The sequence below is a fragment of the Spermophilus citellus genome, assembly GCF_964194105.1.
Source record: "Spermophilus citellus genome assembly, chromosome: 9".
Classification (NCBI taxonomy): domain Eukaryota; kingdom Metazoa; phylum Chordata; class Mammalia; order Rodentia; family Sciuridae; genus Spermophilus; species Spermophilus citellus.
Window position 1 is genome coordinate 98,602,559 of NC_138191.1, and position 23,191 is coordinate 98,625,749.

At 37.7% G+C, this 23,191-nt stretch overlaps 1 protein-coding gene and 1 pseudogene across 3 annotated transcripts in view; one reads left to right on the plus strand and one right to left on the minus strand.

Moving 5' to 3' along the window:
- LOC308655545 (WD repeat-containing protein SL1-17-like) overlaps positions 1–8,436 on the plus strand; it is a 35,588-nt pseudogene extending 27,152 nt beyond the window's left edge. Inside the window, exon 3 of the transcript in view lies at positions 7,683–8,436. The product of the transcript in view is annotated as a WD repeat-containing protein SL1-17-like (transcript). The remainder of the gene's footprint in view (positions 1–7,682) is intronic.
- The window catches only part of ZFYVE9 (zinc finger FYVE-type containing 9), a 208,168-nt gene that overhangs the window by 144,168 nt on the left and 40,809 nt on the right, over positions 1–23,191 (minus strand). The window lies entirely within an intron of this gene.

Genomic DNA, 23,191 nt, shown 5'->3' on the forward strand with positions numbered 1-23,191 from the left:
TGACACATTGTGCTAAATAAATGGTAGCTATTATTATTCACCATCAAAAAGCAATTTGTGTGATCCACACATGGTGACTAGGGACTTAAAAGGCTGAGGCAGGAGTATTGCAAATTTAAGTTTAGCCTCAGCAACTTAGTGAGACCCTGTCTTAAGGCAAAAAAAAAAAAAATTAAAAGGGCTGGGGAGTATAGTTTAGTGGTACAGCACTCCTGGGTTCAATACCCAGTTAAAAAAAAAAAAAAGCAATTTGTGTGAAAGTATTAGAATAAAAATGCAGAGCATGATTTTAACCCTGAAATCAACTAGTGGACTAATTTGTTACCAATTAATAATCCATCAAGTCCACCAGTCTTAAATGATCAATTCAAGTCTGAACAATAAAAGAAGAGAAAGGAATAAAAAAGGTATCTTGACTGTTTGACATTCTGAAGTGGCTAAATTTGATCCTAAAAAGATGTTCTTTGATTATAATAAACACTCTCATCACAGTAGCAGAAAAAAGAAATGAAATAATCTCTTATTTGTAAGGGGTTGTATTTCTCTAGATTAAAATACATGAAGAGAGCAGGATCTGGGAAGTTAACATTGTTGTTACCCCACAGTCACACAGGAATTCAATTTCCAGGATATCTGGCATCTTTCACAAACATTGAATTCTCTGTCAAGAGCTATAAAAAACAAGGTGATCACTTTCACCTAGCACACAGAAAACAACAGCAGAGGAGTTTAACAAATATTGGAAAACACAATAACAGGTATATCAAATATAGAGAGGCATTAAAATCTCTAGAACAGCAACTAATTTCAGATCAGCACTAAAACAAGGAATATGTGTAATTTTCATATGTGGAATAATAAGACTCAAAGACCATGTAAACGAGTTTGTATATACATAATGTGGTCAGAAACAATTAAGATATACAGCATCCCTATTGTTGTACCCCATGTATTATTCATTTTACATGTCAACTTGACAGATATCTGATTAAACACAATGTATTAGTATGCCTGTAACAGTATTTCCAGAAGAGATTAGCAATTTTTGTTTGTTTCTGTTGTTGTTGTTTTTGGTATAATACCAGGGATATAACTCAGGGCCTCAAATTGACCAGTCAAGTGCTCTACCACTGAGCTATAGCCCCAGCCCTGAAATTAGCATTTGAATTATACCAAGTACTGCCCTTCCAACAAGAAAGAAAGAAAAGAAATCATGAGATTTATTATAAAGTTCATGTGATTATGGAGCCTGAGATGTCCTACAATTGCCATCTGCAAGCTAGAGGTCCATATCTCCTATTGGTTCAGTTTCTCCAGAGGACCCTAATTAAGATATTCCCTAAAATAGTACATAATTTGTTCATGATTAACTCATTAATTAACACCATGTCAGCTCAACTGCATATCTCTAATTTCTAGATAGTAGATATTATTTTGCCACCAACAGAATTCTAGAACAACTTATCCCCCCATTCCATATACATTTTTTGTTGTTATTGTTTTTGGGGGGTTTTTTTGGCAGTGCTGAGGATCAAACCCAGGGTCTTACATGTGCAAAGTAAGTGCTTTACAACTGAGCATCATCCCCAACCTATACATTTTTTTCTTTATTTGTTCTTTTTCTTTTATTTTTTAAATATTTTTTAGTTGTAGATGGACATGTTACCTTTATTTAATTAATTTATTTTTATGTGGTGATGAGGATCGAACCCAGTGCTTTACACATGCGAGGTAAGCGCTCTACCACTGAGCCACAACCCCAGCCCTATTTGCTCTTTTTAGATACACATGACAGTACAATGTATTCTGACATATTACACATACATGGAGAATAACTTATTCTAATTAGGATCCCATTTTTGTGATTGTACAAGATGGGGAGTTTCACTGATGGTGTATCCCCCAACCTATACTTTTTTACTACAAGATAAAATGCCATGTTCAAGGGAAACTCATCCATCTAACCAGTTGCTTAGAATAATGTGGGCTCCTAGTCTAGACTAATTACTGACTCTTCTATACTGTGCCTGAGGAACAGCTATAATGACTGCCTTAGGAGTCTATGAGATATCTTAGTATCCTTATGAAACTCCCCCCTTTTTTTTTTCCTTTTAACTTCAGTTGGTTGCCTTAATTTGTAACAAGTCTTAACAAAGACATTACAATAAATGATATAAATGGATTTAAATGACATCAAATTCATAGTTTCAACTTTAATAGGAAACTTTAATTTTCAAAAGTCAGACATTGACTCAGATATTATATAGCCTATAAGTAAATAATAATAAAATAAATTAATGAGAAGAAAGACAGCCTTAGCCAGATCATTCTAGGTTGCAAAAATCAACAGGGTTTGCATACCACAAATTGCACAAAGTTATAAGAATATATGTAGACTTCAGTTTCTGGTCTGTGGTGCATACAACTTGGAAATCGGGGCTGGGATCATGGCTCAGCGGTAGATAGCTCATCTAGCACGTTCGAGGCCCTGGTTTCCATCCTCAGCACCACATAAAAATAAATACAATAAAGATATTGTGTCCAGGGGCTGGGGATGTGGCTCAAGCGGTAGCGTGCTCGCCTGGCATGCGTGCGGCCCGGGTTCGATCCTCAGCACCACATACAAACGAAGATGTTGTGTCCGCCGAATACTAAAAAATAAATATTAAAATTCTCTCTCTCACTCTCTCTCTCTCTCACTCTCTCTTAAAAAAAAGATTTAAAAAAAAAGATATTGTGTCTAGTTACAACTAAAAAATAAAAAATAAAAAACTTGGAAATCACTACTCCAACCTAACAACAATGCAAAGAACTGAACAAACTGAAACATTAAACACTCTTCTCAGATCCAGTCATAGGGGAGACCCCACACTTTTGTGAGTTTTACCTTTGGGAGCTCAAACAATTTCTCACAATTAGTATCAAAGAAAAATCCCCCAGTGCTTCTGGCAGGGAGAGGGGAAAAGAAACCATTTTGAAATAAGCCAGCATTCTGTCCTTAACCAGTTCTACCCTCAAGAGAAATAATTTAACTAGAACTTAACCCTGCTAGGGTCATATCAGTGCCTAACTGACCTTCCTGATCACTTTAGCCATCCTGTCTGCGACATCCTTTGCCCATGGAGGGGCGCGTATGGGGGACGGGACTAAAAAGGTCCTGTAAAGTTCAAAGGCATGAAGGCTTGCTGAAAGATTGAGACTTAATCATAGGACTATGGAATGCTTTCCTTACCCTCAACAATTTATCATATTACTCAAGACCTATTTATACCTGTTTCTTTTACCTAGTACACTATATTCAACTCTCAAGAAAAAAATTATAAGGAACTCTAAAGGCAAAAAAAATATTTAAAAATAAAATAAACACACACAGTTGAAGTGGCATAACAAGCATAAAAAACAGACTCAGATATGGCAGGGATGCTGCAATTATCAAACTGGAAGTTTAAAAGTGTAGTTTTAATGATGAAATATGCTAAGAGCTATAAAGGTTAAAACAAATAACACATAAGAACAGATGGGCAATGCAAGAAAGAGAGTAGACATTCAAGAAAAAAATGACTTGAAAGGCTAAAGCAGGAGGACCACAAGTTCAAGGCTAGTCTCAGCAACTTAGCAAAACTCTGTCTTAAAATAAAAATAAATAGATAAATAATTTTTAAAAAGGCTGGGGATGAAGTTCAGTAGTAGAGCACAGCTGGGGTTCAATCCCTAGTACCACCAAAAAAAAATGAAATTCAGGAAAGAGCCAAAAAGGATGCTAGAAATCAAAAACACCTTAACTAAAAATGAATAATACCTTTGATGGGTTTAGGAGACAACATGACTAAGCAAAGAATCTCTAGCTTGAAGATATCTCAATAGAAACCTCCAACCCTGAAAAGCAAAGGGATTTAAAAGAAAAACCTTTTTAAAAAAATATATTTTTAGTTGTAGATGGACACATTATTTTTATTTATTTATTTTATGTGGTGCTGAGGATCAAACCCAGTGCCTCACACATGAGAGGCAAGCATTCTCCCACTGAGCTACAGTCCCAACCCCTAAAAGAAAAACTTTTTAAAAATACAATATCTAAGGGCTGTGGGACACATATGAAATGTATAAATGTGTATAATGGAAAGGACAATAGAAAAAAGAATATTTGCACCAATAATGGCTGAGAATTTACTCAAATTAATGTCAGATACCAATCCACATATCCAGGAAGCTCAGAAAAAAACAAGCAGGATAAATGCTGAACAAACAAACAAAGCCCTACTTTGAGGCACAGCCTACTCCAAATACATAAAACCAAAGATTTTTCAAAGAAAATATACAGAAAGCAGTCACACTTTAAAAATACCTTAGCTACAGAGGAGCAAATATTAAGACTGTATCTGATTTCTCCTTAGAAACCATGTAAGAAAGGAGAGAGGAATGAAACATTTAATAAGTCTTCAGAGAGAGAGAGAAAAAAAAAAAAAAACAACCACCACCAACCTAGAAATCTGTACTCGTAAATTTATCCTTTGAAAATAAAGGAAACTATATTAATAATCATTTTGAATGGCAATTGTCTAAATACACCAATCAAAACACAGAGACAGAGTGAATTAAGAAATAAAATCCCTTTGCTGGGGATGCAGCTAGGAGGTAGAACACTTGCTTAGGATGAGTGAGACTCTGGGTTCAATCCACAAAATCACAAAAAAGAAAAGAAAAAAAAGGAGAATCAAGACCCAACCATTGCTAGCTACAAGAAACATACTTTAAATATAAAGACATATATAGGTTAAAAGTAAATGGATGTAGAATGATAACCATTCTAACACTAACCAACAGAAAACAGGAAGGCCAGAGATGTATGCAGGTACTTGCCTAGTATACCCAAGGCTCTAGATTCAATCCCCAGCACCACAAAAAATAAAAATAAAAATAAAAAGGAAAGAAAGAAAGAGAAAAAAAGAAGGAAGGTAGGAAGGAAACAGGAGTAGCATAGCTATATCAGTTTCAGACTGCAAACCAAAAAAAAAAAATATATATATATATATATATGGTTATGTAGGGATAAAGAATATATATATATATATATCAGGGATAAAGAATGCTTTATATATGATAAAAGAGTCAATTCTTTAAGACCAAAAATTCATTGACATGTATTACTTCTACATGAGATAAAAACTAGAGACCTACAAGGAGAAATAGATGGACCTACTATAACAGAGACTATAACATCCCTCTGTCAAAAATGTACAGATTCAGCAGGCAGAAAACCAGTAAGGACAGAGCTGAACTTAACATTACCAATCAACTGGATAAAATGGACATCTATAGACTACTTCACCTAATAACAGCAGAAAACACTTTCTTCTCAAGTTTACATGAGACTTTCACCAAGACAGACCACATTCTGAGCCATAAAACATATCTAAACTTATTTAAAACAAAGTCACACAATGTTACTCTCAGATCACAAGGGAATTAAACTAGAAATCAATAACCAAAAGATACCTGGAAGCTGGGCATGGTGCCATACACTTATAATCCCAGCTACTCAGGAGGCAGAGGATTGAAAGTTCAAGGCCAGTCTGGGCAACTTGGTGAGGCCCTGTCTCAAAATAAAACTTGAAAGGACTGGGGATATAGCTGAGTAGTAGAGTGCTTATCTGGTATGCATGAGCCCCTCAGTTCAACCTCCAATAGCACACAAACACACACACATAAAAAGATATCTGGAAAGATCTCAAAATACTTGGATATTAAACAACACATTTTTTAAAAAACACATGGGTCAAAAATGAAAACTCAAAAAAATTTTAAAAATATTTTGAAATCACTGAAAGTAAAAACACAACTTATGAAAATATGTGGGATGCAACAAAAGCAGGGCTTAGAGGGAAATTTACAGTGTTAGATGCATATATTAGAAAAGAAGAAAGATCTAAACTCAGTCACCTAAGGATCTACCTTAGGAAACTAGAAAAAGGAGAGTATACAAAGTATTAATTAAGAGAAGAAAAGAATTACAGCAGAAATCAATGAAAATAACAACAATACAGAAAATGAATTTAAAAAGCTCATTCTCTGAAAAGATCAGTAAAATAAAAACCTCTAGACAGGTTAAGAAAGAAAGGACACATTACTAATATCAGAAATGAAAAAAGGGACATTACTGCAGATCCTATAGACACTAAATGATGAAAAATGAATACTATTAACAACTCTATGCCCACATGCAATGGACCATATGTTAGTCAGCTTTCTATTGCCATAACAAAATACCTGAGATAATAAAAGGAGGAAACATTTATTTTGGCACATGGTTTCAGAAGTTTTCAGTCCATTATGGCTTTACTACATCACTTTGGGCCTGTGGCAAGGCAGAACATCATGGTAGGGCCAAGCTGGTGAAGCAAGGCTGCTTACCTCATGGTAGCCAGGAAGCAAAGTGAGAGGAAGGAGGTAGGGTCACAATATACCTACCCCTTCAAGGGCACAAATCAATGACGTAACTTTCTTCCATTAAGCCCCACCTTCTAAAGTTTCGACTACCTCCAAGAGTACCATCTGAGAACCAAGCCTTCAACACACAAGTTTTGGGGAGAAATTTAATATATGAACAATAACAAACCAATTCCTTACAATCTCCTAAGCTCACCCAACGATAAATTTAGGCCTATATCTATTAAAGAAATTAAACCAATAATCAATAAACTTCAGAAACAGTAAAAAACAGACATGGATGGATTTGCTGATGAACTCGACTGAACACATAAGGAAATTATACCAATTCTCTACAATCTCTCTCAGAAGACAGAAGCAGAGGGGATACTTCCTGATTTATTCCCTGAGGACACCATTACCCTAACATCAAAACCAGATAAAGACATTACAAGAAAACTACAGACCAATGTCTCATATGAATATAAATACAAAACACTAGCAAATCAAACCCGACAATGTGCTGGGCACAGAGGCACACATCTGTAATCCAGGTGACTCAGAAGGCTAAGGCAGAAGGATCACAAATTCAAGATCATTATCAGCAACTTAGCAAGACCCTGTTTCAAAACAAATATTTTAAAAAGGGCAGAGTATAGCTCAGTAGCAGAACTTTCCTGGGTTCATTCCAAAAAAGAAAAAAAAAAGGAACTGACTGAGGAGGCAATTAAACTGAGAGTCAATTAATACTGATACCACAAGAAGTTTGCTAAACTTGACCTTCAAAAATGAAAAAAAAAAATAGAGCAATTGCACATACAGATAACAGCATACTATTTTTCACTATCAGAAAGATATATTAGCAATCAATTTGCTTATTCCATTTGCCAATGTGATTGATTACCTCTAAAATGTTGAATAATTTTGCCACTTTTTCTTAATGAAATAATTTCATATATACACTTATTAAGTATATTGAAAGAAATGACTTTGGATATATTAAAATCATTGCATCATTAAAGAAAGAAAGAAAATGCATCCAATAATATGTAAGTATTACAAAAGGTGCAGCCAAGCTGTGTGGCCTTTGGCCCTTCACCTTTAATTAAAGAAATCAACCAGTAGTCTCTTGAAACAAGAGCAAGCCCATGGTGATGCCATCTGGCTAGTTGCTTGAGAGGACAAACAAAAAGGAAACAGTGGTCAAAATCCCTGGATAACGTGGTGAAGGTCTGACAATGGCATGATGAGAGTAGAACCTAGAGGGACATCAGCTAGGGGTGGTGTCTATGGACATTAACCACACCCTGACTATTGCTGCATCCAACACTCTTGATTCATTCATTCATACTCATCTCTGGGACTTGGAAAACAGCAAACAGATAAAGCCTAGAGATGGATGGACTTTGGCCTTTTCTCCTGATTCCTAGTATCTGGCCATAGGAATTCATGTGGGTAAAGTGTGTAAAGTGGGGGGGGGGTGGGATTTTCTTTGGACATGAGAAAAAAATTCATTCTTAGTATTGCATATATTCCTGATGGGAAATATCTGACCAGTAGAGTTATAAATGGAATTATCAATATTTTTGATATTGCAACTGGAAAACTTCTGCATACACTGGAAGGTCACACTTCATGCATCTGCTCCTTGTCCTTTTCCTGAACTCTCAATTCCTTATCACTGCTTCAGATGTTCAATACATCAAGATCTACTACCAAGCCAATTTGGCTGGCATGCTGCATGGCCATGCCTCCCAGGTACTGAACATCCAGTTTTGTCCTGAAGACACTAATTTTGCTTCTGGTTCATCTGACAAAAGTATGAAAATTTGGGATGTTGGAAAGAGAATGGATATTCACACTCTCTTAGATTACCAGAATCAGGTCTGAAGACTAAAATACAACGGAAATGGTTCTAAAATTTTGTGTGTTGGAGATGACCAGGAAATTCACATGTATGATTGTCCAAATAAACATCAGTATCAGGCTGAGGTTGTGGCTCAGCGGTAAAGTGCTCACTTAGCACAGACAAGGTACTGAGTTTGATCCTCAGCACCACATAAAAATAAATAAGTAAAGTAAAGGTATTAAAAAGGAAAAGAAAAAAAAATTGTTCAGTCAGCAGGCTTCCCTTCCCCCTCTCCTTTCAGAGCAGCTGTGGGCGGTGACTTTCCACCTGGCTGAGGAGACCAATCAGAAGCTGACATGGCAATGGACCCCAACTGCCACAAGTTCCCACCAACTAAAGCAATCGCCTAGTCATCTCACATCAGCCCTGACCAACCCATGACAGACAAGATCCCCCTAAACTTGGCAGGGCCAACCTGCTGTTAGTAGCTGCGATTTAGATGGCCTAGGCCCTTCTACCTCCAGCTTCCCTTATTAGCATTATTCTCGCCTCTCCTGCTGGACTCCCTGGCCCTTCATCCTTCACAGACCCGTGAACCTCGCAGGGAGTGCCCCCCATTAAACCTTCTTTTGGTGCGTCATTCTTGTTCTGTGGTTCCTGATCTCCTGTGCCCCTGTCTGCTTTACAGACATTGATGCTTTACAAACATCAATGTCCACGGGGCTAATACTGCGAAAAGAGTGTATAGACTGATCATGACATTCCTTCTTCAGTGCGTTTAAAAGAAATATACTGTAGCAAAGACTTAAAGTTTGTAGATATAGTATAAAAATGTTTTATTGTAAGTGCTGTTCATACTTAAACATAAATAAAGCATTCTTCATGCAAATAACAAAAAAGAATCATTACAGACCATAACCAAAAGAGATTATCCCTCATATGCAAAATCACATAATCCATCACACAAATAGGTTAAAGAAGAAACAACACATGGTCAGATTAATAGATGCAGGAAAAACTGTAGAAAAAAGTCCAAGACCATTCACCAAAAAAAAAACAAAAAACAAAAAACAAAAAACAAACTCCCAGTCAACTAGAAATAGAGGGGAACTTCCTCAACTTGATAATATTTGTGAAAAAATATACAACTGACATCATATTTAATTATGAAACTCAAAGCTACTAAGATCAAGAACAAAGTAACAATGCTCAGCACTGCTTTTCAGCATCATACTGAAAGTCCTAGCTAATGCAATATGACAAAAAAAAAAAAAAAAAAAAAGAAAAGAAAAGATACAAACAGACTGGGAAGAAATAAAACTGTCATCTCACATACAACATAATAATATTTGTGCATAATATATGCACAAAATCCAAAAGAATCAACAAAAATGCTACAGGAACTAACAGTAATTATAGCAGGGTTATAGGATACAAGGTTAATACACAAAAGTCAATTGCTTCCCTGTACACAACAAATGAACAAGTAGAATTTGAAATTAAAAACACAATATCAATAATTTTAGGACTAAAAATGAAATACTTAGGTAAAAGTTTAACAAAATATATACATGAGGAAAACTACAAGGTTCTGACTGTGGGGAGCCATTCTGACACGTGATTGGGTGACTCCCGTTAAGGGCCTGAGGCACTCTGGCTGTGTCGGAGCTATCCCGACCCTTTCCTGATGAGAGAGCCCATCTGTGTGGGGGTGTGCGTAACCACTGACCCTGGAGACCCAATCACTGACCCTGACCTTGGAGTGCAGCCCCCCCTCAACCTTCATTGGATGGAATTCTCCCCTGAATCTCTTGTCCCCCAAATAAAAGGCTACTCCCCGGCGTGTTCGCTCTCTCTCTCTCCTGCTAGCCCAGAGTAATCCTCGCTGCCCTGCTGGGCGGCTAGAGGCGGGAATCAGGGAGGCGAGCCGTCTCGGACTTAGCAATATAAAATAAGGTACTGTCTGTGTGTTTTATTTTGATCTCTTCTAACTAACTTAATGCCAGAACCTCATTAATGAAACCACTGCGCAGGCCGTGTGGTAGAATTGGCGCCCAACGTGGGGCTTTCTGAATTAGATTGAGTGGGAGCGCGCGCTAAAAAGATTAAGGGAAAGAATAAAAAGGAAGATAAGGAATAAAGAGATAAAGAGAAAATAAGGAAGATAAGGAATAAAGAGAAAAATAAAGGAAGAAGTGACATTTGGGTCACAAAAGTACCGGGAGATATTGAAGGAAAGAGACGTTAAATTATTTAAAATGGGAAATTCTACTTGTTCGGATAAGGAAATGTATCTGACTATTTTAGACAGTATAATTAATCAGAAAGGAAAACAGATAAAGAAAACTCAGTTATTACAATTCTTAAAGATTGTAGGTGAATATTGTCCTTGGTTTTGTGACCAAGAGTCTCCAAATTTACTTACTTGGGAGAAATTAGGAAGAAAGTTACAGAGAGTCTGTCTTTCTACTGAAATACCTGGAGGTATAGAGAATATACAGAAAACTTGGACAGCCCTAGAAGTCTGTCTTTTTGAATACATGGACCAGAGTTCGTGGCCGCCAGAAGACCTTCTGAAAGGCATTCAAAGAGCTATTAGGTCTATTCAAACGGAAAATCAGCCTGAAGCTAAATTAATTTCCTTTCCTTTGAGCCGTTTTAAAACAAAAGCGCTAGGAGCTAAAACAAAGGTTAAAATTGTGCAGGCTAGCCCGCAGGCAGATTGTACAGAAACATCCCTAACCTTAGAGGGCCCTCCGGAAGAAGTAAGCGATCTTCCTGGAGAGGAAAATACGGAAGAAACTCCTAAAGGGTTCAGGTTTCTTCTCAGCCACGTGAGTTAGAAACCCAAATTCCAAATGGCGATAGTACAGAGTCTGATAGCAGCTCACAATCTGAGGAAGAAGAATTAGACGTGGAAACTCAGGACTTAGAGAGAAATTTTAATAGACTGCATTTAGCACCACCTGCCCAAGCTTTTAAAATTCGGCCGGTACCTGCTAGAAGGACCAAATTTAACGGGTGTGCTGAATTAAAGATGACTTTTCTTACCCCAGTTCAGCAAGGTATTAGGAAGGCTCAAGAAATGGGAGAGGATACTACTGGTTTTCACCTCTTTCCAGTTTTTGAGCAAACTAATGAACAAGATCAGAGAGTTAGAGTTCATGCTGTAATTCCTTTTAAAACTATCAAGGAATTGAAAAATGCATGTGAAACGTATGGCCCAAATTCGCCTTTTGTTCAGAGTCTGATAGAAAATATTTGCTCACAACCCCTTCCTCCTAGTGATTGGATTTTTTTAGCCAGATCTTGTCTGAGCGGGGGAGATTACTTGCTTTGGAAAACTTACTGGACTGATTTTTGTAATGAACAGGCAGAAAGAAACAGGAGACAGGGCATAGAGACGCCAGTAACGATGTTTTTAGGGACTGAAAATTTCGCTGATTTAGAAAGACAGTTAAATTATGATTTTGTAGTGTACAATCAAATAACTGATTGTGCAAAACGTGCCTGGAGACAAATCGTCCCCAAGGACCAGTCCAATTTAATTCTTACCAAAATCAGACAAGGTGCCAATGAGACTTATTCAGATTTCGTAGCCCGACTGTATCAGGCTGCGAACAGGTCCATCGGGGACCCAGGAGCTAGCGAATTTATCGTTAGGCAATTGGCTTTTGAGAACGCAAATAAAATCTGTCAGGATGTTCTCCGACCCATTGCGGAGAATTCAGATGGCGTGGATCAGCCCGCTTTCTCACCGCCGCCGCCGCCGGCATTTCCTCCTAGCGGGAACCCGGGAATTCCAGGGGAGGTCGCACAGTGTGACGTCATCGCGCCGGCCATGGGGGCCGCCATCTTTAGATTTACCGGAGCAAAACAAACAGTTTCCATGCCGACCATGGGGGCCGCCATCTTTAATTTTACCGGAGCGGAACCACAGTTTCCGTACAAACCCCTAATGATTTTCAAGGCTTTTAAGAGAGATATTTCAGCCTATGGGATCATTACAGCCAGGACTTCCCTCCCCCACAGCCATTCCTTTAGATTATAGCTTGATGGTAATATATTTAAAAGACTGTTTTTTCTCTATAAGGTTACATCCTGAAGATTGTGAAAGATTTGCTTTCACTGTCCCAGCAATTAATTTTAAGGAACCTGTTAAAAGATACTGCTGGAAGGTGCTTCCTCAGGGAATGCGTAATAGTCCTACACTGTGTCAAAAATATGTTGACCAGGCAATAGATCCCATTAGAAATAGCTTCCCTGATGCCTATATTATTCATTTTATGGATGATATACTATTGGCTCATGCTAATCCAGAAGTACTTTCAGAAATTTTTACTCAGTTAGACACTTCACTTTCAACAATGGGTTTATGTATAGCTCCTCAAAAAATTCAAAAGGTATCTCCTTTTCAATATCTAGGTCAGATAATTCAGGGACGTACAATCCGTCCTCAAAATCTTCAGATAAGAGTTAAGGAGTTACGTACCCTTAATGATTTTCAAAAACTATTAGGAGATATTAACTGGCTAAGACCATCTTTAAAGCTAACTACTTCTGAGTTAAGTCCTTTATTTCAGATATTACAAGGAAATCCTTCTCCAACCTCTCCACGTCAACTAACTTAGAAGCTAAGGCAGCCTTAAGGAAAGTGGAAATTGCAATTAAAAATGCACAGCTTACTAGAATAGATCCTAAAGAGATAATGTATTTATTAATATTTCCAACTGAGCATACCCCAACAGGAGCCATATGGCAAAGATTAGGAGTTATTGAATGGATCTATTTATCTCACTCCCCTCAAAAAACATTAATTCCTTTTCATGATTCTATAGCTCAATTAGTTATTAAAGGTAGAACTAGGATTTTACAATTAATTGGATCTGAGCCTGATATCATAATTATTCCATTTTCTGTTCAACAGACTAATTGGCTTTTTCAAACTTCTAGTTCATGGCAGATAGCTTTTGCAGATTTTCCTGGCCAGATAGATAGCCATTATCCTCGTGATAAGATTGTACAATTTGCATCATTAACATCACTTATTTTTCCAAAGATTGTACGTTCTCATCCAATAGAGGGAGCTTTATCGGTGTTCACGGATGGTTCCAACTCTGGTAAGGCAGGTTTCTTCAGCCGTGTTCACACAGAGGTAATACAAACTTCTTATACTTCTGCTCAAAGGGCAGAGCTCCAAGCTCTGATTTGTGCCTTAGATTATTTTTCAAATGAGCCTATTAATATCTATTCTGACAGCTTATATGCAGTCGGAGTTACCAAAAATATTGAAACCTCAGTTATTGGCTTTACTTCATCACAGGAGTTATTTGAATTATTTCATAATTTACAAAAGACAGTGCTAATGCGAAAGTACCCATGTTTCACTGGACACATCCGTGCACATACTATCCTTCCTGGACCTTTAGTTGCAGGTAATGATAAAATTGATAAATTAGTAGCATTTTGTCAACAGATGTCTTCATATGACTGTGCACTAGCTTCCCATTCCTTGCATCATCAAAATGCTTCTAGCTTACGTAAAAAATTTAGTATTACCAGAGAACAAGCTCGTCAGATTGTAAGCCAATGCCCTAAGTGTGTTATTCACACTCCATCTCTGCCATCAGGGGTAAATCCCCGTGAATTAAAACCAAATCAGATATGGCAAATGGATGTAACTCATATTCCTCAATTTGGTAAACAATGTTATGTGCATGTCATAGTGGACACTTATTCTAGATTTATTTTTGCCACAGCACGTACTAAGGAAAATACTCAACATGTAATTTCTCATTGCTTAGCAGCCTTTTCCGTTTTAGGGTGCCCTATGCAGATTAAAACAGATAATGCTCCAGCTTATGTAAGCTCTTCTTTTCAACAATTTTGCCAAGAGTTTCAAATTAATCATAAAACAGAAATTCCTTATAACCCCCAAGGTCAAGCCATTGTAGAACGAGCTCATTTATCTATTAAGCTTCAATTACAAAAATTGAAAAGGGGGAATAAGATAGTGACTCCCCAAAATAGCCTTAATCATGCCTTGTTTGTTTTAAATTTTTTAAACTGTGACACAGAAGGTCACACTGCTGCTGAGAGACAAATGTCTCCCTCGGTGACAGGCCCCTTAGGCAGAGTTCTGTGGAAAGATTTACAGACTGGTCAGTGGAAGGGGCCGGATCCGGTAATATCATGGGGCCGAGGGCATGCTTGTATTTTTCCAGAAGGTGCTTTTCGTCCTATTTGGGTGCCTGAACGTGCTATCAGACATGGAGGAGATAGAACCCAGACTCAAGCGACTGAGGATCGACCCGGAGGAGCTACAACCCAGAAGGAGGAGATATTGGAAAAGGATGAAGAAAAACCAGATTGAACCAGCCGAGAAGCTGATTTCATGGAAAGATGTGAAGAAATTGACAACCCAGGCCTCCCAAATACTTCGACGCCTAGGAAAGAACAGGACACCAATCTTGATGGTAGCGACAGTAATTGCCCTACTGGGCTGTCAGGTAAAAGGGAATCAAATAGACACTTATTGGACATATTTCCCAGATCCACCCCTGGTACACCCAGCTGTGTGGACTGGAGAATCTATTCCAGTATTTACTAATGACTCATTCATGATGGGAGGATTTACAGATACTCATATTACTCCCAGTCATGTGACTAGATTTAATTATTCTGGCTACAGTGCCCAATTACCTTTATGTTGGTCACATGATAATCATGCTGGCTGTCTGAAAGTATCATTTGAAGAAAAGACAGCGATTGGTAAACCTAGACTGACAAATAATTCTATTTATGGAGACTTAAAACCTAATACTAGATCAATAATTAAGATGGGACTTTCCCATAACAAGCCAGTCATTTCTGCAAAACCTCCACAGATACCCCACTGTCCAAATAGTTCTACAATTGAAATTGGCACCTTTCCTAAATGGATGGATTGTGTAAATACCTTTCCTGTACTACATAAGGTGTCTAAAGCTAGTGGGTATATTTTAGACTGGTCTCCAAAAATTGATAAAGAGACAATTACGAAGAAATTCTGCTATGACACCTGCAGGATTTGTTAGTAATATTTTGACCTATAGTGAAGGAGGTATTCAAAGAGATATTTGGCGTTTAATTGCTGCCTCAGAATATTTACATTTTACAGATAAACCTTTACCAAAATTTGTCGGCAAGAACTGCAAAGAGGGATCTTGCTATGGCCTAAGAGCCTGTGTCCAATCTCCTTATGTTTTAATTATTGGAAATGTAAAAGTTAAATGGATAGATGACAGATATTTTGTTACTTGTAATAAGTGCAACCTAACTAATTGTATTTCTAGGTATAATGGAGGAAAAGGAGTGCTGATACTTCATCAGCCCTCTTTTGTTTTATTACCTGCTAATATTTCAGAGCCATGGTATGCTGATGCTGGTTTACAAGTCTTACAGCAGATTCATGCCCAGCTAACAAGACCTAAACGTGCTATTGGAGTCATAATTGTTGGTGTTTTAGCACTGGTCTCTTTTATTGCCTCAACTGTCTCTGCATCTCTGACATTGTCTCAGAATATTCAGCATGCAAAATTTCTTAATAATTTAGCTCAAAATACTTCCAAGGCTCTGCGTAATCAAGTAAATATTTTTTTTTTAAATTTTTTTTTAAAGAGAGAGTGAGAGAGGAGAGAGAGAGAGAGAGAGAGAGAGAGAGAGAGAGAGAGAGAGAATTTTTTAAGATTTATTTTTTTTAGTTCTCGGCAGACACAACATCTTTGTTGGTATGTGGTTCTGAGGATCGAACCCGGGCTGCACGCATGCGAGGCGAGCGCGCTACCGCTTGAGCCACATCCCCAGCCCCAAATCAAGTAAATATTGATGAAAGGATTGAGACTAAGTTAAACGCCTTAGAGGCGACTGTTATAAACATTGGTAATGAACTTTCAGCCTTAAAATTTAAGGAAAGGCTTAAATGCCATGCTAATTATAAGTATGTATGTGTTACAGCTGCCAAGTACAATGCTTCTCTCTGGGATTGGGAGAAAATTAAAAACCATTTATTAGGTATTTGGCAAAATAGTAATAATAGCTTGGATATTCTGGAACTTCATCACCATATCCAAGACATTCAGAATAATAGAGCTGATTTTTCAGATCCTTCTTCCTTGGCTAACCAAATATTGAAGGAGTTAAATGGATTCAACCCTGGAAATTTTCTCAAACACTCCGCTTGGTACATTATTGGATTATTCTCTTTGCTGTTAATTCTCTTTTGTATTGTAACTATAGGATGGCGAGTCTTCCAATCAAGAATCCGGGGACTCCAGAGAGTGAACCGCCGCCTCATTGTTAAGAATAGAAAGGGGGAATATGTGGGGAGCCATTCTGACACGTGATTGGGTGACTCCCGTTAAGGGCCTGAGGCACTCTGGCTGTGTCGGAGTTATCCCGACCCTTTCCTGATGAGAGCCCATCCGTGTGGGGGTGTGCGTGACCACTGACCCCGGAGACCCAATCACTGACCCTGACCTTGGAGTACAGCCCCCCCTCAACCTTCATTGGATGGAATTCTCCCCTGAATCTCTTGTCCCCCCAAATAAAAGGCTGCTCCCAGGCGTGTTCGCTCTCTCTCTCTCCTGCTAGCCCAGAGTAATCCTCGCTGCCCTGCTGGGCAGCTGGAGGCGGGGAACCAGGGAGGCGAGCCGTCTCGGACCTAGCAATATAAAATAAGGTACTGGTTTGTGTGTTTTATTTTGATCTCTTCTAACTAACTTAATGCCTAGAACCTCATTAATGAAACCACTGCGCAGGCCGCGTGGTAGATCTGACAAACAAAATTAAAGAGGAACTCAATAAATGGAGAGCTATTCCATGTTGATGGACAGAAGGACTCAATACTGTCAAAAAGACACTTCTTTCCAACTTGATCCATAAATTGAATGCAATCCCAGTCAAAATCCCAGCACATTATTTCACAGATATTGACAAACTGATCCTCAAGTTTTACAAAGATGCAAGAGTCACAGTAGCTAACATAGTATTAAAAGAGAACAAATTTGAAGGATTTTTCATTACCCAATTTGAAGACATGCTATAAACCTCCAGTAATCAAGATAATGGTACTAGTGTAAGAACAGAAAAGTCAATATAACAAAATAGCCCAGAAATAGTTTTAGATAGACACAATATCTTTATTTTATTTTTATGTGGTGTTGAGGATCGAACCCAGTGCCCCGCACATGCCAGGCGAGTGCGCTACCGCTTGAGTCACATCCCCAGCCTATTTATTTATTTTTTATGTGGTGCTGAGGATGGAACCCAGGCCTCACACATGTCAGGCAAGCACTCCACCATTGAGCTGTAACTCCAGACCCTGAATTCTTTTCTTTATTATTTTTTTAATTGTCAATAGAATTTATTTATTTATATGCAGTGCTGAGAATTGAACACAGTGCCTCATAGATGCTAGGCAAGCGCTCTATCACTAAGCCACAGCCACAGCCCAGCAACTGAATTTTGACAAAAGAACAAAAGCAATAAATTGAGCAAAAATAATCTTTTCAACAAATGATACTGAAAAAACCTTAATATTCATATAAAAAAGATGAATATAATAATACACCAATAAAAATATGGAAAAATATTGATCTAGATGCAAGCTTTACACCCTTCACAAAAGTTATCTCAAAATGGAGCAGAGAGCTCCATGTAAAATGCAAAATTATTAAACTACTAGAGCAAAACACAGAGAAAAATGTAGATGACCTTAAATTCAGCAATGACTTGTTAGGATACATAAAAAAATATATAAGCCATGAATTTAAAATTTCCTAGTTGGGCATAGTGATACACACACATAGTTCCAGATCCTCTGGAGGCTGAAACAAGAGGATCACTTGAGCCCAGGAGTTTAAAGCCATTCTAGGCAATATAGTAAAATCTTGTCTCAAAAAAAAGAAAGAAAATCCCCCTGCCTTGGGAAAGGTTGTAGGGAGGGGAGATAGTGGGAAGTTAGATAATAGGTACCTATGTTAGTCATCTTTTCATTGCTGTGACCAAAATACCTAACATAAATAACTTTAAAAAGCAAAGATTTATTTTGGCTCAGTTTCAGAGGCTGTAGACCATGATTACCTGGCCCTGGCTTTGGGCCTGAGGGGAGGCAGAATATGCCAGAAGGAAAGCTGACTACTTTATGGCAGCCAGGAAGCAGAGTGAGTGAGTGCCACAAGAAAGGAACAGAGGATAAGACATGACCTTTCAGCACATATCACTAGTGACCCACTCCCTCTGATTAGGCCCTACCTTCCACAGTTTCCACCACCTCTTAATAGCCATCAAATTATGTATGGATTAATCCACTGATGAAGTCACAGACCTTATGATCCAATGAATTCCCAAAAGCTCCACTTCTGAACATTGCTGTATTGGGGACCAAGCCTTTAACATATGTGTCTTTAGAAGACACTTCATATCCAAACCATAACAGTACACAAACACAGACAGAATTAACAAATTGTAGTGTTTTATAGAACAGTGGGAGAGTATAATTCATAATAACCTGTTTCAGTAAGATTTTTTTGCTGCTGTGACCAAAAGACCTGACAAAAACTATTTTAGAGGAGGAAAAGTTTATGTGGTGTTCACAGTTTCAGAGGTCTCAGTTCACAGGTGGCTGACTCCATTGCTCTGGCCCTGAGGTGAAGCAGAAGAACATCGTGATGGAAAGGTATGGAGGAAGAAAGCAGCTCATGATATGATAAACAGGATCAGAAAGAGACTACTCCACTCACCAGGAACAAAATAAAAACCCCAAAGGATGTGCCCAATGACACATATCTTCCAGGCATACCCTACCAGCATCAACCTAATAAATATTTTTGAATATTTAGAAGAGAAGCGCTTCAAGGACTCCAAATGCAAAGTAGAGATAAGGAGATAGAAATGTTAGTTAGCTACCCTGATTTGATCAATATATATTTGTTATGGTTTAGATATGAGGTATCACCCAAAAGCTCACGCTCATGTGTGAAACAATGTAATAACATTTAAAAGTGAAATGACTAGGTTATGAAAGTCTTAACCTAATCAATGTATTAATCCAATGACATGGATTAACTGGGTGATAACTATAGGCAGGTAGAGTGTAGCTAGAGGAAGCAGGTCACTGGAGGCATGCCTTTGGGGTTTATATTTTGTCCCTCTAAGTAAAGCTCTATCTCTGATCCTCTTTACCATGTCATGAGCTGCATTCCTCCTCCACACCCTCTGGCATGATGTTTTCTGCCTCTTCTTGGGCCTAGAGCAATGAAATCAAACATCTATGGGGCAATACTGGAACTATGGGACTCTTTGATATGGAATAAATGTATTTTGCATTGTGAAATGGACCTGAGCTTTGGGGGGATAAGGGAATAAAGTTATAGTTTGGGTGTGAGGTATCCCCCCCCAAAAAAGCTCATGTGTGAGACAATGCAGGAATGATCAAAGGTGATATCATTAGATTATCAGAGTTGTAACCAAAGCAGTGGATTAATCCACTTGATGGATTAATAATTTGAATGGACTGATGGGTAGTAATTATAGGCAAGTAGGGCATGAATGGAGGAAGTAGGTTACCAGAAGTGCACCCTTGGGGATTATATTATCCCTGGCTCCTTGCACTTATTCTCTCTCAGCTTCCTGGCTGTCAAAAATGGAGCAGCTTTCCTCTGTCACACCTTTCTGCCAAGATATTCTGCCTCACCTTGAACCCTGAGCTATACAGTCAGCCAGCTAAGGACTGAATCCCTAAAACTGTAAACCAGAATACACTTTCTTCCTCTAAACTGTTCTTATCAGAACTTTTGGTCACAGTGATGTAAAGCTGACTAATACAAATGGCAAACAGGCATATGACAAAATGCTGCATATCACATGTTATCATGAGAATGCAAACTAAAACAAAATCAGATATTAACACACACCTATTAGAATGGCCATAATCTAAAACACTGAGAACACTGAATGCTAGAGAATATAGCAAAATAGGAACTTTCACTCATTGCTATTAGGAATACAAAATGGTACAGCCACTTTAGGAGACAATTTGGAAGTTTCTTATAAAACCAAACATTCTTACATCTTAGCCAACAACACACCCTTTGCTATTCACTCAAAGGAGCTGAAAATATATATTCGTGCAAGAAGCCACATACAGATGTTTGTATACCAGCTTTATTCATAATTGCTGAACTCGGAAGCAACAAAATGTCCTTCAGTAGGTGAATGAATAAATAAACTGAGGTACATCCAAACAATAGGTAAGAAGAAATGAGCTATCAAATTATAAAAAAACATAAAATATCCTTAAATGTATATTTCTTGGGGAAAGACACCAATCTGAAAAGCCCACATACTACTATATAATTCCAAAATAAAAGACATTATGGAAAAGTTAAAACTATGAACATAGCAAAAAGATCAGTGGCTGTCAGAAGTTAATAGGGAGGGAATGATGAACAAGAAGAGTACACAGATTTTTAGGACAGTGAAATTATTCTGCATGATACTATTATGGTAGATACATATCATACTTTTCTACAAATACATAAAATATACAACACCAGGAGTGAACTCTAATGTAAACTATAGCCTTTGGGCAATAATGATATGTCAATGTAGGTTTATGAATTACAACAAAATATACTTCTTTGGCAAGGGATGTTGACAATGGGGAAGGCCATACATGTGTAGGGGCAAAAGGTACATAGGAAATCTCTGTATCTTCCTATCAATTTTGCTATGAACTTAAAATTGTTCTAAAAAATAAAGTCTACTAAAAAAAGAGTACATGTAAAGAAGTGTTGTTAATTATAACTCACTAAATTCATCAATACAAGTAAAAATATTTCTTTTTTTTTTAAAGAGAGAGTGAGAGAGGAGGGAGAGAGAGAGAGAATTTTTAATATTTATTTTTTAGTTCTCGGCGGACACAACATCCTTGTTGGTATGTGGTGCTGAGGATCGAACCCGGGCCGCACGCATGCCAGGCGAGCGCGCTACCGCTTGAGCCACATCCCCAGCCCAGTAAAAATATTTCATATACTACTTTTTACCAAATACTGGGAAACTGGTCAAATTGAAAAGACTGTAATACTTGCAGTAGAATTAGGTACTATGTATGCTTCTGTCTTGAAACTTTTCTTGAGTATTAATGGCTTTGTATCTAACTTTTAACTACAACAAATTTGAGAAGAGCATAATCTAACTTGTTTCAGCCAAAATTTACAATAGCTGAGTTACATAAAAACAAGTTCATGTTCACATTTCTTGTATTAAGAACACTCCAAGAGGCTGGGATTGTGGCTCAGTGGTAGAGTGCTTGCCTAGCATGTGTGAGGCACTGGGTTTGATTTTCAGCATCACATATAAATAAATAAAATAAAGGTCCATTGACAACTAAAAAATATTTTAAAAAAAGAACACTCCAATATTATTTAATCACAACCCTCAAAAAAAATCTCTATCTGCTCTGCCAGTTTAATGCCCTTTTCTTCTAAAAAGTCTTCAATTACCATCTCCATGGAATGATTCTCAGACTTCTCTAAGTATTACCTCTCAAATTCCAAGGCCACAGTATCACCTACCTGATACACAATACTCCTCCACCCAGCTATTCACTAAAAGTCACATTTCAAACAGTAAACCATTTGCATTCAAGAGAAATTTTTGAGTGCTGAGGATTGAATGGGCATTCTACCACCAAGTTATAAAACCCAGCCTTTTATTTTTTATTTTGAGACAGGGTCTCACTAAGTTGCCCAGGCTGGCCTCAAACTTGCAATCGTCCTGCACCAGCCTCCCAAGTTGCTGGGACTACGAGCCTGTGCCTCGTGCCTGGTTCAAGAGAAATATTTTCTCAAGAGAAATGTCTACTCTCGAAGTCTCCCCATCACCTACCACTCATGCTCCCACTCTTCTGGTTTCTGTCTCCATCATTTGTGCTTCAAATCATTAATAATATACTGTTAAAAACAATGGACACTTTCTGGTCTTAATTTCATCTGACATCTTAGCAAATTCAATTAGAGTAAATGACAGATTCCTTTAGGAAATTCTTCTTCCATGACTCAGGTGACACCACAAATTCTTATTTTCTTCTGTTTCTTTTATGTATCTTTCTCATCTCCATCCCTGCTCCTTTTCCTTGACCTAATCTTTAATGTTGAAATTTCCCAGAGTTCTATACTCAGTGCTCTTCTTTTCCTGACATATTGTTTTACAAGGGAATTCTACCTATTACAATTGCCTCAAACATCATCTGTTAAAAAGTCCAAAATTTCTTTTTCTCCACTTCAGACCTCTTCTCTGGGTTCTAAACCAATAAATTCAAATGCGTACTTAATGTCTCCACATCTCATAGATACCTCATAAACTCAACACATACATCTACTCTCACACTAATTAATGCTGTTTCTTCTCTGTTTCCTATATCATCATCTACCAAGTTGCTCAGGCTATAGTCATTCTCTATCCTTAGATGCCATATACATCAACACTCAATCACTTCCAATAATTAATGAAAACCCATTCACTTCTGTCTATAACCACTACCTCGGTCCAAGCCACTATTACCTCACACCTTGATTACTCTCCTTATTCAGATTCTCATATCCACTGTTATTGTCTTCTCTTCCAATCCATTTCCCATTCAGCAGTTAAAGTGATATTTTAAAAAGACCTAATCATGTGATTCTTTTACTTTAAATTCTTCAGTTGTTTTCCACTGCGTTTAAAATATAAATATTCCTTACAATGGACTAATAATGTCCTGCATAATTTAACACATGCCTATCCCTCTAGCTTATTCTTTTGCCACTTTCTCTTTAGCTTGCTTCTATCTTCACTGACATCTTTTTGCTCCTGAAGAATTCGTGTTCATTCCCA